Source organism: Sciurus carolinensis, chromosome X, assembly GCF_902686445.1.
Source record: "Sciurus carolinensis chromosome X, mSciCar1.2, whole genome shotgun sequence".
NCBI classification, from domain to species: Eukaryota; Metazoa; Chordata; class Mammalia; order Rodentia; family Sciuridae; genus Sciurus; species Sciurus carolinensis.
In genome coordinates this window covers 121,831,611-121,848,982 of record NC_062232.1, presented here as the reverse complement: position 1 = coordinate 121,848,982, position 17,372 = coordinate 121,831,611, and positions in this window count along the sequence as shown.

Genomic DNA, 17,372 nt, shown 5'->3' with positions numbered 1-17,372 from the left:
TTTGACATTACTGTTCTTATAATTTGAACAAGTTTCATTTATTATTTTAGTATCAATTCCTTCTTAATTTCATATGCTACAAAACATTTTTTCAGTCTGTCAACCATCTGGCAAGTTTGTCTTAGTTTCCTTCATTGACCATAATTATTTTATTTTGATGTGATTAAATCAGTGTTTTATTTTTAAACATTGTGCTTTGTATTTTTGAGGTCTTGTTTAAAAAATGTTAAAGTAAAATATTAAAGTAAAAATGTGTCCTATATTTGTTTACTTCTACTAACCTTCCTTTCATATTTATGTCATTAATCCAAAATGTGAGTCAGTTTTATCAACATTATACATTAAACATTCTTTTCTCATTAATTGGAGGTGTCCTCTTTATCATATATCTGCTTCTGAACTCTCTTTTCTTCCCTTAACCTATTCTTTTGTGTATATTTGCCAGGACCACATTTTTGTTATTGTGTTGTGGTGATAAACTAAAATTAGTTGATCCTTAATACATGACAGGTAATGTTCCTATTTTGTTACCATGTAAACTCATTTAATTCTCACAATGCATGAGGTAGGTGCTGCTATTATTTTCATAAAATGAGATGGGAGTATAAGGTACAAAGATGTTAAATAACTTGCACAAGTTCACACAGGGACTTGTGGAATACCAGATTTGAAACCTGGTAGTCTGATCCAGTGCCCTTAACCTACTTAGGTCAAACGGCTCCACCAGTCCTAGTACCTAGTAGAAATTAGTATAGTATTAGTTATACATAGTAAATAAGTATAAAAATATGGAATTGTTTGAAAAAAAAGTTTTTTATTCCTCTATATATTCTTCTTGGAATTCTTAGAGTAGATTTGCACTGAATTTATGGGTTATTTTAGGGGAAGTTGGCACAGTTGCATTGTTTAAGTTATCAAATTTATGAATGTTGCATATTTCTCCACTTATTCATGTCTTTTTATAGGTATTTGTTAGAGTTTCATGATTTTCTGAAATGAATCTTATGAAAAGTCAGTGTTAATTTTTAGATATCTTATAAATTCTATTGCCATTATGAATAATGACTTACTTTCCTTATATTCATTACAACTCTCCAAAGAAAAATGCTTGATTTGTGTAAGTTAATATTACATCTGGTAATCTGCATAATTCTCTTGCTAATTCTTACATTATTCGTGGCATTTTTATATATATCATCCTATCATGACAAATCATAATCATTGTATCTTTTCATTTAATTCATAAATAACTCATTTACTTTATTGTCATCATGTGATGGCTAACAAATAAAGTGCTCTGCTTAAAAGGAGCATTGATAATAAGTTGTGGTTTTCTTGTTTTAGATCCTAAAACATCTAGTACTTTCTTAAATATAAAATGGTTATTGTAGGATTCCGGGAGACTTTTACTCTTGAAAAAGAAAGCCCCTTTTTTTAAATTTTCTGAGTATTTTTGTTTTCATTCAGAAGAGATGATTTACATCAAATATTTTTAGAATCAATTGAAATATATATATTTTTTCTCCTTTGGTCTTTTATTCTTTAAGGATTTTAAATATTTACCTCTTGGCATTCTTTTTTGTGATAACATTAGTCTTCAATTTTTTCCAGCATTATTGACATATATAATGAAATATTAAAATCACATATATTTGAAGTATAAAATATAATGTTTTGATATATGCATAGTTATGAAATTGCTATTAAAATTTAATTAATTAGTAAGTCCATCACCTAATGTAACTTTTGTGTGTAGGTGTGGTAAGAATGCTTAAGATCTACTCTTTTAACAAATTTCAAATACCACAATGCATAATTATTGACTCTAGCCCCCATACTGTACAATTAATCTTCTTATAACTGAAACTTAATCATCTTAACCATCTTAAGAACTTAATCATCTTTTAACTGCAAATTTGTAACCTTTGACCAACCTATCCCCACTTACCACCCCAACTTCTGGCAACCACCCTTATATTCTCTTTCTATATATCTATTTGTATTCCATATGTAATTCAAATACATCATGTAGGTACTTGTCTTTCTTGCATGGTTTATTTCACCTCTTATAATGTCCTCCAGGTTCATACATGTTGGCACAAATGATAGGATTTCCTTCTCTTTATGGTTTATTCATTCCATTTTCCATTATTAATTTATTTTATCCATTTATTAGTTGATAGACACTTAGGTTGTTTCCATTTCTTAGGTGTTGTACATAGTACTACATTTAACATGGAAGCCCAGAGCTATCTTTTGAGATACTGATTTCATTTTCCTTGGATATATACCCATAGTGGGACTGATGAATCATATGGCAGTTCTATTTTTAATATTGTGAGTAATATGCATATTGTTTTCCATAATGACTGAGGTATTTGCCATCCTAGCTATAATATATAAGGGTTCACATTTATTGATATCCTTGCCACCATGAGTATCTTTACATTTTGACATAACCATTCTGTCAGGTGTGAGATGATATTCACTGTTGTCTCTGATTTACATTTTCTTACTAGTTAATGTTTAGTGCATTTTCATATATGTGTTGGGCATTTGTATGTCTTGAGAAATGTCCATTTAGATATATTTTCCACTTTATAATATTTGCTGTTTTTATTGAGTTGAGTGACTTTTATATTTTGCATAATTACCCCTTTTGGATATGTCATTTGAAAATACTTTTTCCCATTCTATAAATTGACTTTTCATTGTTGTTTGTTTCCTTTGCCATGTAGAAGCTTTTTAGTTTGATGTAATTCCATATTTTAAAATATTAGTGCCAAGACCATTGCATGGAGATTTTCCCCTATGTTTTATTTCTGGAAGTTTTATAGTTTCAGGTATTATGTTTAATTTTTAAGTCTATTTTGAACTGATTTTTGTGTATTAAGTAAGATAAGGATCCAATTTCTCCTTTTTAAGCATGTGACTATCCACTTTTGTCAATACCATTTATTATAGAGACATCCTTTCCTCATTGTGTATTCTTAATAGGCCTTAATTTTTTCATTGCTTCTCTGTGCGTCTTTTCATTCTGGTTGCATTTAAGATTTACTTTTGGTCTTTGAGTTTTAGCACTTTTACTCTGATGTGTTTGTCTTCTTTTTGGTGTCTTTTTCCTGTTTGGAAAATAGTGAGCTTATTATATAAATAATTTGATTATATTCTCTTTCCATTTAAGATAATAAACTTCTATATTCTTATTTTCTTTTGTTCTCTTTTTTAGAGTTTTCTCTTTTCTGCTGTGATCCACAATTTAGTATCTCGACCTGAGTAAATTTTCCTTTGTATCATTGAAACTTGTTTTTAACAGTTACTCAAAACACACATACACAAACACACGCACAAATTCTGACTTCTACACAATAGAGGCATCTATTTGATTTTGCAAATTTTGTTATATTATTATGGGTCACACTTCCTTCTTCACATATCTAGTATGTTTTATTATAAAATATGTCTCATGGATGTTGTTATAGGGATTCTGAATTATGGAGTATTTAAATGGTATTAATAGTCTGACAGGTGATTAAATTATTTTGGAGCCTTTTGGTTCTGTGAGGATTGGTGTTTCCCCTTGGTCTAGTTGTTTTCAACATAGTCCTAAATAATGGACCTTACTCTAGTTTATTACTGCACAGTACTTTTCTTCCTATGGTTTCATCTGAGTTTCAGAGGTATTCAGCCTTTCAACTGTGCTTTACTTTGAACTGCAACATCTTTTTGTCTTTTCAAACATCTTTCTTGGCTTTTAGACCCACAGCAGGCAGTGACTCCTACGTCTTAAGTTCCAATTCAGTACAGGTGTGGTGAATCTGTTACACAAGAATTCAGAGCAAATATCCACTCAGATATAGGGAACAGTCTTTTTAAATGCCCCCCATTTCTCATACCATCACCTTAACATTCCTTCTGCTTCAGCAGACAATAATTGTGATCTCTGCATTTGGTTCGTCTGTGCTGCTATAACAAAATGCCATAAACTAAGTGACTGATAAAGAGCAGAAGTTTATTCACCATAGTTCTAGAAGCTGGGGAATCTATCATCAAGGCAGATTCAGCATCAGGTTATGACCCACTTTTTGTTTCAAAGATGGTATTTTCTTACTTCTTATCTGGTGGAAAGGAAAAGGACAGTTCTCTATGACTTTTATTTTAAGGACACAACTCCCAAAGGCCCCACTTCCTAATGCCATCACATTTGTGATTACTTTTCAACACATGGATTTTGTAGGAGTGCAAACATTTTGACCATAGCAGCCTCCTTCGGTGACTTCCTATTCAGATTCCCTCTGAATCTCCTCCCTTGTACGGCAGCAAGAAATGCAGATGTATGGGATAGGGCCCTTATGTGCTTTCTGCTTTCCAAGAATCATAGAACTGCCTGCTTTGCAACACTTAAAAACTGGTGGCTCATATATTTGGACACTTTTAAAGGTGTTTTGGCAGTATGACTACTTCAGTACCAGTTATTCTGTCATAGCTTAAAGTGCAAGGTTCATTTAACCTGGGTTTTTTTTTTTAAAGAGAACTCTTTGAAGTCTATTTCAATGTTTTAATGGTTACTTGTCTAATCATAATTTTAAAAATTGCTTCTTGCACACATTTTAGACTTTTATATATTTACATAAATCATTAAATTTTTAGGTTTTCAAATGTATTCATATAAATTCCTTCATAATACTTTCATAATCTTTTAGTTCAAATAAATCTTCTTTTTAACAGTTACTTAAAACACACACAAACGCACACACACACACACACACACACACACACACACACTAGTTCCGACTTCTACATCATGGAGGCATCTATTTGTTTTTTGCAAATTTTGTTCTTTCTATACTTATTTCTTCTGTCTTACATCTTTCCTGGCTACATTTGTCACTGATTTTTCCTATCTTAGTATTTTCAAAGGCCTAACTTCACTTTTAATAATATTATCTAATGTCATGTGTTATTATTTTCTTTCTTTTTGTCTTTACATTTACTTGAAAAATATTTTTTTCTACTCCTTTAGTTAATAATTCACTCACTTGTTCTCTTTTTTTTTCCAATAAGCACAATTAAAACTATAAAATTTCCTCCAAATATTACTCTCTATATCTCAGATATTTCAACATTAATGCTCACTTTCAATCTCAGTATTTTGTTTCCCTCTGGTTTTCTCTCAAATGATGCTCACATGTGACCCATGGAAAATGCTGTGCAACTACTGCTTTGAACCTAGTTAGTGCAGTTTGATTCTAATTAGTCAACATTCTCCTGAGTCTGCCATCAAAGCATATCCATTGATAGCCCTCTATATTTACAATAAAAGCATTTAGATCCCTGTCCATTATGGTCCTCAAGTGTAGGGCATACATATCAGACTTTCCAATTCTGTTTAAACTTGAGATGAGGAATATGATGAACTCTTTCTCAGGTGATGGTAGAGATTCTTAGGAGGGTAAGAGTTCTCTTCAAGAAATATCTTCATCATAAGAAGTATGAGCTGTAACTCACTTTCTTCACTTTCACTGACCTCAATCAGAAAAGAACTTCACAAGCTCCCACCACCACATCTCCTCATGTACCAGTATCTATATGCAAAAAATTCTAAAACAATCTGTAAAGGAATTCCAACTTCCCCTGTCTACTTCAGGACATCATTTCAAACAATTCTTCCCTTTCTTACCTGAAATATAAATACTGGATTTTTATTTAATTATTTGTTTTTTGAGATAGGGTCTCACTGTGTTCCAAGACTGGTCTCCAACTCATGAGCTTACGTTTCCCCTGCCTCAACCTCTTTATCCATCGCTTTAATGTGAAATTTCTCAAAATTGGTTCTCCATACATGAAATATCTCCAATCTCTCTTTTCTTTTTCTCTAATAAGCATAACAGTTCTGGTCTTAATCCCACTGCTATACCAAAAATGTACACCTCAAGATGACTGTGCTAAACCCAATATTTAATTTTCATATTTATTATCACTTAATAAATTGACACTTTTTATTATTCCTTAGGTTCTTTAATACTAATAATCATTGAGCACTTTTTGAGCATAAGCAGTCTATAAATAATTTCCTTTGTATAAGTAATTTAAAATCTTCACATGAAAATTCACTAAGTTATGTTGGAAATTAAGAATGAGTTTAATTTGGTTTTATTTTATTTACATTTTTATTTATTTATTTACATTTTTATTGAGATACAATATTTGTATATCTTTATGGGGTACATTATTGTAATTCAATATATGTACATAATGTATAATAATCAAATCAGCATATAAACATTTTCATCTCTTCAACCATTAATCATTCTTTGTCTTAGAAATTTGTTTTCTTCCCCTCTAGTCATTTTGAAATTCATTAGAGGTCATCTAAAAGAATAGTTACCCTACTGTGTTAAAGAAGAACCAAAAATAATTCTTCATCTGTGGTTTGGTACCCCTTCTTTCCTCTCTCCCTCTGCCTTTCCCAGACTCTTGTGACCACTATCCCATTTTCTTATTATAGAAAATTGGCATTGGTTCCCCGAATAAATGAGACATGTTGTATTTGTCTTTCATGTCTGGCTTATTTAACTTAACATAATGATCTCTAGTTATATTCATATTGTGGAAAATGAGATGATTTCAGTCTTCTTATGGATGACTAATATTTCATTGTAAATATTTTATCCATTAATCCTACACTTTATCCATTTATCCTATGAAGAACATCTGGGTTGATTCCATATTTTGAATATTGTGAATACTGCTGCAATAATGTGAGAGTGCCAAGTATATGTTGGTTAAATGATTTAATCTCCATTGGATATGTGCCAAATAATGGAACTGCTAAGTCATATCATAGTTCTATTTTTACTTTTTGGTGGAATTTTCCATACTGTTCTCCATAATGACTACAAATTTATATTTCCACCAACAGTTTATAAGACTTCACTTCTTTCCTCATCATCTCCAGCATTTGTTATTTTCAAATCATAGTCATTATAACCACAGTGAGATGATATCTCATTGTAATTTTGATTTGCATTTCTCTGATGATTGACAGAATTAAGCATTTTTTCATAGACTTGCTGAACATTTGTTTGTATTCTTTTTCTGTATGTCTTTGTTTGTGAAATATATATTTATCTCTTTACCTCATTTTACATTTGATTTTGTTTACTTGGTGTTCACCTTATTTTTTTCCCTTATATATTCTGGATTCAATTCCTTGTGGGTTGAACTGTTTGTAAATATTACCTTCCATTCTGTAGGTTGTATCTTAATTCTGTTGATTATTTCCTTTTCTGTACATAAGTTTATAGATTTGATATCAATCCTATTTATTTAACTTTTTTTGCCTGTGCCTTTGAGGCCCTATTTAAGAAATCATTGTCTACATCAATGTCTTGAAGTGTTTCCCTATGTTTACTTGTAACAATTTCATAGTTTCAAAATTTTACCATTTGAGCTTTGATCCATTTTGAGTTGATTTTTATGGATGGTGAATCTGCATATCCAATTTTGCCAGGTTCATTTTCTCCTTTGTATGTTCTTGGTGACTTTGTCAAAAATTAATTGACTGTATGAATGTGTTTCAGTTTCTGGGTTTTCAAATTGATTGCACGTTTCTACGTGTGAACTTGTATGCCAAAGTACCATGCTATTTTAGTTTTTCTAACTTTGTAGTATGTTTTCTAGTCAGGTATTTCAATGTCATGAGAATTGTTGATTTTTCCCTCTTAGTATTGTGGATCCTTTGTGGTTCCAATATGAAATTTAGGAATTGTTTCTTTTTCTGTGGAGTGAGACATTGGTATTTTGATTGGCTTTGCATTCACTGTATAAACCTCTTTGGGTAATGTGATTATTGCAACAGCATTGATTCTTCAAATTTATGACAACAGTGTAGCTTTCCATTATTTGTCCTCTGTAATTTCTTTCATTGGTATTTAATTATGTTCATTATAGATATCTTTTATTTCTTTATTTCTAACTATTTTTCTAGTTAGTGTGATGTGATTGCGTTCTTTCTTTTTCTGCAAGCCATTATATAAAAATACTACTGATTTTTTGTAGGTTGATTTGGTATTCTGTGACTTTACTAAATTCATTTGTAAGTTCTAACAATTCCTTGATGAAATACTCAGATTTTCTATGTATAGAATAATGTTATCTGCAAACATGGATTATTTAACTACTTTATTTCCAATTTGGATGTCTTTTATTACCATCAACTAATTGCTCTTGCTCAGACTTCAGTACTATGTTGAATAACAATGGCAAAAGTGGACCTCCTTTTCTTCTACCCAACCTTAGAAGAAATACATTCAATTTTCCCCGTGACATTGGCTATGGGTTTTTTATAGTCATTAGTATTTTGAGGTATATTCACTCTCTAACTAGTTTGTTGAGCATTTATATCATGAAAGGATGTCAAATTATATTAAATACTGTGTTTGCATCTATTGAAACAGTCATATAGTATTTGATCTTTAGTCTGTTGATGTATTTTATCACAGATTTTGCATAAGGTAAACTATCCTTGCATCCTAAGGATGGATTCTACTTGATCATAGCTTATGATCTTTTTGAAGTTTTGTTAAATTTGGTTTCCTAGTATTTTATTGAGGTAGGTTTGTTGCAACTTTGTTCATCTTTGGTTTTGGTATCAAGGTAATGCTGGCCTTGTAAAAGAGTTTGGTAGACATTCTTTCATTTCAGTTTTTTTTCTTTTTGTTATTTGTCTAAGAATAATTGTAATCAGTTCTTCTTTAAGTATTTTATAGTCTTCAGTATAAAAGGCATCAGATTCAAGCTTTTTTTAGATGGAACATTTTAATTTGTGATTATTACTGATTATTGGTCTGTTTATAATTTTTTAAATTGTAATTTATTATTTGTAATAGGTAATATGTTTACTAGTTTCAAAAATCAAAAGGTACAAAAGGTGGTGTAGTAAAATTCTCCCACTAGGAACCCAATTTGACACCCCAGAGGCAAGCACTTTTATTTGCATATGTTTTTGCATATGCAAGCAAAAACACATATGACTTTTTCCTTTCCAAAAGTCCAAAGTTTGTATCTGCAAAGATATATAATATACATAATATACAATCTCAGTGTACAGGTATTCATACTAGGGACCCAGTGTGTAAACTAATTACCATAGCATGCTAATTCTGTATATAATTAATAAATGCACTGCACTCTTTGTCATATATCTTCCTTTTTAAATCAACAATAAATATGTGTGGAGATCTGCTTCATATTAGTACAGAAAGAATTTCTTATTTATTTTTGTTGCTGTGTATGGTATTCTAATGTTTGGATGTTCTATCACATTTATTTAAGCAGTTCCCTATATTTTTAATTACATTTTTATTTTTACAGACTGCATTTTGATTCATTGTACACAAATGAGGTACATCTTTTTGTTTCTATGGTTGCGCATGATGACAATTCATATCATTTGTGTAATCATACATGTACATAGGGTAATGAGGTCTGTCTCAGTCCACCATTTTTCATACCCCCCTCCCTCTCATTTTCCTCTACATAATCTAAAGTTCCTCCATTCTTCTCTCACCCCATGTGCCCCACCCCATTACATATCATCATCCACTTATCAGGGAAAACATTCGGCCTTTGTTTTTTTGGGATTGGCTTATGTTACTTAGCATGATATTCTCCCATTCCATCCATTTATCTGAAAATACCATAATATTATTCTTCTTTATGGCTGAATAATATTCCATTGTGTATATATATACCACAGTTTCTTTATCCATTCATCTGTTGAAGATATCTAGATTGGTTCCACAATCTGGCTATTGTGAATTGAGCTGCTATAAACATTGATGTGGTTGCATCACTGTAGTATGCTGATTTTAAGTCCTGTGGGTATAAACGAAGGAGTGGGTCCTCAGTGGGTACTGAGTCAAAAGGTGGGTTCATTCAAAGTTTTCTGAGGATTCTCCACACTGCTTTTCAGAGTAGATGCACCAATTTGCAACTCCACCACCAATGTGAAAGTGTGCCTTTTTCCCCACATCCACGCCAACATCTATTATTGTTTGTGTTCTTAATAGCCATTCTAATTGGAGTAAGATGAAATCTTAGAGTTGTTTTAATTTACATTTCTCTAATAACTAGAGATTACACTTTTTCATATATTTATTAATTGTCTGTATGTCTTCTTATACAAAGTGTATGTCCAGTTCCTTGGCCCATTTATTGATCAGGTTCTTTGTATTTTGGTGTAAAGTTTTGTAAGTTCTTTATAAATTTTGGAGATTAGTGCTCTATCTGAAGTGCGTGTGGATAAGATTTTCTCCCACTCCTTAGGCTGTCTTTTCACTTTATTGATTATATCCTTTGCTGAGAAAAAGCTTTTTAGTTTGAATTCATCCCATTTATTGATTCTTGCTTTGATTTCTTGTGCTTTGGGAGTTTTGTTGAAGAAGTCTGGTCCTAAACCAAAATAATGAAGATTTTTATTTGGTGTAGGATCTGGTCTAATTCCTAAGTCCTTGATCCATTTTGAGTTGAGTTTTGTGCAGGGTGAGAGATAGGTGATTTAATTTCATTTTGCTGCATATGGATTTCCAGTCTTCCCAGCACCATTTGTTGAAGAGGCTATCTTTTCTCCATTGTATGTTTTTGGCTCCTTTGTCTAGTATGAGATAACTGTATTTATGTGGGTTTGTCTCTGTGTCCTCTATTCTGTACCATTGGTCTGCCTGTCTATTTTGGTGCCAAAACCATGCCATTTTTGTTACTATTGCTCTATAGTATAGTTTAAGGTCTTGTATTGTGATACCTCCTGCATCGCTCTTCCTGCCCAGGATTGCTTTGGCTATTCTGGGTCTTTTGTTCTTCCAGATGAAGTTCATGATTGCTTTCCCTCTTTCTATGAGGAATGTCACTAGGATTTTAATTGGAATTGCACTGAATCTGTATAGTGCCTTTGGTAGAATGGCCATTTTGACAATGTCAATTTCTTTTTGATTCAGCTTGGTAGCTTCCATGTATCAGGAATGTATCCATTTCTTCTTGGTTTTCCAGTTTTCTTGTATACAATTGTTCATAGTAGTTTCTTATCATCTTTTGTATTTTCTGTAGTATCAGTCATAATGATGCCTTTGTTTATTGATTAGTCTAGCTACAGTTTTTATCTTTTCAAAAAAGCCAACTTTTCGTTTAATTGTTCTTTGTATTATATTTTTGGTTTTCATTTATTTATTTATTCTCTGATCTTTATTTCTTTCCATCTACCAATTTTGGGTTTGATTTGTCCTTGCTTTTTGATGTTTTTAAGGCACATTTTTTGATATTTTATTTGATATATTTCTATTTTCGATGTGTGCATTTATTAGTGTAAACTTCCCTCTCAGTACTACTTTCTCTGTATCCCAAAAATTTTGTATGTTTTACTGCCATTTTCATTAACTTCTAGAATTTTTTAAATTTGCCTTTTAATTTCTTCACTTACCCTTTGGTCAGATAGGATGATGTTATTCAATTTCCATGTATTTACATAATATCCATCTTCATGTTGATTTGTGGTTTTATTCTGTTGAATTCTGAAAAGGTTCATGACATAATTTCATATTTGAAAACTTTTGTGGCCTAGTCTATGATTTACTCTGTAGAATCTTCCATGGGTGGAGAGGAATGTATATTGTGGTGCTGTTGGATGAAATTATCTATAAATGACTGCTAGATAAGTTGCTCTAATAGTATGGTTTTAGGAGATGTTTCTTCATTATCTATCTGGATGATATATGCATTGGGAAAATAGGGATCTTGAAGGTTCCCATTCTTATTTTATTAGAGTCTATCTCTCCCTTTTTGTCTAAAAATATTTGATATATATAAAAATGGTCCCATGTTGAATGTGTATATATATATATATATATATACACACATATGTATATTTAAAATTACCGTATCTTATTGTTGAATTGATGTTTTTAATCAATATATAATTGATATATTTTTTTCATTTTGGTTGTTTTAATTTAAAGTCTGCTTTATCTGATATCAGTATATCTACTGCTTATTTTTTTCTCCATTTTGTGATGTATTTTTTTCCAACCTTTCTAAGTATGTAAGTATCTTTACTAATGAAGTTTCTTGTAGGCAATATATAATTGAATTTTGTATTTTAATCAATTTAGCCTTTCTATGTCTTTTGATTGGTGAATTGGATTCATTTACATTCAAGGTTACTGTTGATAAATATGAACTGTCTCCTGTTATTTTGTTAATTTTGCTGTGTTTCTTTCCACATATTTTCTAATTTGGTAATTTTCTGTCTTGTTAAAGTTTGATTATCTGTTATTTACTTTTCATGTATCTGTTCTTCCAGTGAGTTTTGTATATTAATGTGTTTTTATGATGATATTTATAATCTTTTTTCTAGTGCAAAATTCCCTTAACAATTTCCTATAGGGATTGACTGGTGATGAATTCCTCAATTTCTTTATTTCTATTCAATTTTGAAGGATAATTTTCCTGGGTATAGTATTCTTTGTTGGGGGATTTTTTTTCTGTTAGTATTTAGAATATAACATCCTACTCACTTCTGACCTGGGAGTTTTCTCTTAAGAAATCTGTTGTACATCTTTTGGAACCTCCCTTATATGTGTCTTGATGCATTTATTATATTTGAATTCTCTTTTTGTCTTATCTTTTTCACATATTTTTTGTACCGGAGAATTGAACCCTGAGATGCTCAACCCTTGAACCACTTCCCCAGTTCTTTGGTATTTTATATTTTGAGACAGGGTCTCTCTAAGTTGCTGAGGCTGGCTTTGAACTTGTGATCCTCCTGCTTCAACCTTCTAAACCACTAGGATTACAGATGTGTGGACACAATGCACAGCTTCTTTTTTTTGTTTTTTTGGTATTTTGACTATAATGTGTCTTGATGAAGTTCTCTTTGGTTGATTCTAGTTGGGCTTCTTTCATCTTTTTTCTTGATGTCCATATATCATTATAGTTCCGGTAATTTTTTGGATATTATTTCATAGAACAGGTTTTAATGCCTTTCTCCTTTTCTTCACATTCTAGAATCTCCAAAATTTGAATTTCCAAAATTCAAATATTTGTACAGTTAACAGTATACCATAAAACTAACTTTCTTTCTTTCTTTCTTTATGTCTGACTAGGTTAGTTCAAAACACCTGTCCTTATATTTGGAAATTCTTTCTTCTTGTTTTACTCTGTTGTGTGGAAGTTTCCTATTGTGTTTTCCATTTCACTGAGTGAATGTTTTATTTCTAAGATTTATGATTTTTTATGATTTGCATATTTTTGTATTTTTCATTCATTCCTTGAATTTTCCATCACTTCGTTTTTCTGTATTTTTTGTATCTCATTCAGTTTCCTTAGGATCATTATTTTTAATTATTTTTAGACATTTCATAGATGTCATTCAAATTGGGACATATTTATGGAGAATGTTTTTCTCTTTTGGAAGTCATGATTTGTTTCATGTTTCTTGTGTCTTTATGTTGATATCTGTACACCTGGTGTCATATTTGTATTTTCTAATTTATGACATGGGAAATATTTTTGCTGGAAAATTCTTTTTTTTTTTCCTTTTAGATGGGATATACAATTTATATTGGATAGGTGCTTTAGGTTTGGTTTTAGAGGAACTCAGAAAGGTAGTCTGTGATGTTTTTTATCCTTGATTGATGTAACTACTGTCTCTAAGTGCTTCAATATGTGAACTGCAGCAATTCGTGAAGATAGTTATATAACTTCACTGTAGACATAGTCTTCTACAACTGTGTGTCTTCAGGCTCCAGAGTTGAGCCTTGAAGGCACTGTGGCTTGCCGTGGAAGCTGCCACCATCTGAGTTGTCAGTGATGTGTAAGGGACTTTCTCTAGTTCCCTCAGAGCAAGTACAATTGATACCAAGGCTTGTGGCCACATAGTTTCTGAGGATATAAAGTCCTTTGCAAGTACTGTCTGAATAAATGTGTTAGATGCCTGGGTCTATAATATCAGAAGTCATATATCTAGAGTAATGGTATGGAATGTAACTCTTTCTATCTGGTCCTAGAGACTCTAGCACCAGTAACTGCAACCTTGAGATTTTGGATCACCAATAGGAACTTTCTATGTCCAGTGCAGTCGTTGTCTTTGGTGTTGGGATGTTAAAGACTCTTAATAAACTTCATGGAGCTGTGAGACCTAGATGATACTTTTTCCAAGTCCCAGGGCATAAGAGTAGTGGTACCAATCTTTTGGCACCTGTATCTTTAGTCTGAAGTCTATGGGTATGGAGAAGACTTTCTCCAGGACACCCAGGGCATGTGCAGGTAACATTTTGGCTTGTGGCACTTGTATCCATACCCCTTAGGGCATGAGATTTGGGAGAGATCTTCACAACATCACACAGACTGAGCATGGCTGGTGCTGGGACTTTTGACTTTGGTATTTCTGGATCTGAAACTGTGGAGAATGAATGAAAATGTTTCCAATTCACAAGGGAAAATCTCTGGTGAGGACAAGGTTTGTGGCACTAGTAGTTACAGTCCCAGAGCTTAAAAACATACCTGGCTTTTACCCTGTTCCTCAGGAACAAACCTAATGATCTGAGATATTTTATATGAGTACTCATAGTCCCAAAACTAAGGGCAAGGAAGGTGACCATCCCGTGATCCTGTCAGTGAAGTGGATTTGTCACATTTCTGGAACTGTGGTACTTGGTTGGGAACTTTCACAGTTCTTCATGCCCAGATATATGTAAAACCAGGACTTCTCAACAGTGAGTAGGGTCCCAAGGTTGTGTATTGTGGGCTGTGGTCTAGGAAGGAGACCTTCCCTAGATTCCACCAGGTGAATATATGTGTTAATGGGGATTGGAGCAATAGCCACATTCTTAGAGCTGTGGGACTTGTCTGGGCAATTTCCTATGCCATGATGTACAGGTGTGGGTAAAGCCAAGAATGCAACTGTGGCTACAGTTTCAAAACTGTGTGCTGGGAAAAAAATTTTTCCTGATTCCTGTGATGTAAGTATGGGTAGAACTAGCTGTGACTGTGTCAGCCACTGGTCATGCAGCTGCAGGATGCTGATGGGACTGTCTCACACTGAGTGAGGCACGTACTCTCCCAAAGTTTCTAGCAAGGTCAAGTGTTCCATTTCCATTCCCAAAGTCAAGGTAGACTTCAGCAGTGGTTGTTGTAGTCTGAGTTCTGGGGGTTGGGGAAGATTTAAAATGAGTGCCTCCTTTAGAGCACAGGAGTTACTTTTAGACCAAACTAGATTTAAAACTGGAATATCTCCTGCAATTATGAGTACTAGTCTGATGATCTGATCAAGATGGCTGGCATTCTTCTGCTTCTCATTCTTTGTCAGTGTTTGGGACACCTGCTCTAGAACTGATGGGTCAGGGTTGAAGCTGCAAATGACTTTGTTCTTTTCTCTAATTTGCCTTTCTTTTTGTGTTGCTTCTCATTTTTTTCATTTCTTTGTTATTCTCTAGAATTCTCCCTAACTCACTACTCAAATACAGTTTCTCCTTGCTGCCCTGATCAGACTCTTTATGGTGGCAGAACAAAATACAGGGAATATCTATTAAGCAATCTTCATTCTGATAAGGATTATATTGGCAGTTTTTTGTTGTTTTTTTAATTTTTTTTCTAAATTTTGCTTCAATTTTTTTATTTTTATTTTTTAATTTATTTTTATTGTAAACAAATGGGATACATCTTGTTTCTCTGTTTGTACATGCAGTAGAGGCATACCATTTGTGTAATCATACATTTACATAGGGTAATGGTGTTTGATTCATTCTGTTCCTTTTTCCTTCCCCCCAACCCCTCCCACTCTCTTTTGTTTCGGTACAGTCCATCCTTCATCGATTCTTGCCCCCTTCCACCCCCCATTATGTATCATCATCCGCTTATCAGTGAGATCATTCATCCTTTGATTTTATGAGATTGGATTAACTCATGTAGCATGATATTCTCCAACTGCATCCATTTGAATGCAAATGTCATAACTTTATTATTCTTTATGGCTGAGTAATATTCCATGGTATATATATACCACAGTTTCTTTATCCATTCATCAATTGAAGGACATCTACGTTGGTTCCAAAATCTGGCTATTGTGAATTGAGCAGCTATGAACATTCATGTGGCTGTATCTCTGTAGTATGCTGATTTTAAGTCCTTTGGGTATAGGCCGAGGAGTGGGATAGCTGGGTCAAATGGTGCTTCCATTCCAAGCTTTCTGATGAATCTCCATACTGCTTTCCAGAGTGGCTGCACTAATTTGCAGCCCCACCAGCAATGTATGAGTGTACCTTTTTCCCCACATCCTCTCCAACACCTATTGTTGCTTGTGTTCTTGATAATCACCATTCTAATTGGGGTGAGATGGAATCTTAGGGTAGTTTTGATTTGCATTTCTCTTATTACTAGAGATGTTGAACATTTTTTCATATATCTGTTGATTGTTTGTAGATCTTCTTCTGTGAAGAGTCTGTTCATTTCCTTAACCCATTTGTTCATTGGGTTATTTGTATTCTTAGTGTAAAAGTTTCTGAGTTCTTCAGATATTCTGGAAATTAGTGCTCTATCTGAAGTATGAACAGAAAAGATATTCTCCCATTCTGTAGACTCTTTCTTCACATTGCTGAGAGTTTACTTTGCTGAGAGAAAGCTTTTTAGTTTGAATCTATCCCAGTTATTGATTCTTGCTTTTATTTCTTGTGCTATGGGAGTCCTGTTAAGGAAGTCTAATCCTAAGCTGACATGTTGAGGATTTGGATCTACTTTTTCTTCTGTAAGATGAAGGGTCTCTGGTCTGATTCCAAGGTACTTGATCCATTTGAGTTGAGTTTTGTGCAGGGTGAGAGATAGGAGTTTAGTTTCATTCTGTTGCATATGGATTTCCAGTTTTCCCAGCACCATTTGTTGAAGAGGCTATCTTATCTCCATTGCATATTTTTAGAATTGGTCTAGTATGAGAAAATTGTATTTATTTGTGTTTGTGTCCGTGTTCTCTATTCTGTACCATTGATCTACCTGTCTATTTTGGTGCCAAACCATGCTGTTTTTTGTTACTATTGCTTTGTACTATAGTTGAAGTTCTGGTATTGCAATACCCCCTGCTTCACTCTTCTTGCTAAGGATTGCTTTAGCTATTCTGGGTTTCTTATTCTTCCAGATGAATTTCATGATTGCTTGCTCTATTTCTGTAGGGTACGTCATTGAAATTTTAATTGGAATTGCATTGAATTTGTATAGCAGATTTGGTAGTATGGCCATTTTGACAAAATTAGTTCTGCCTATCAAAGAACATGGGAGATCTTTCATTCTTCTAAGGTTTTCTTTAATTTCTTTCTTTAGTGTTCTGTAGT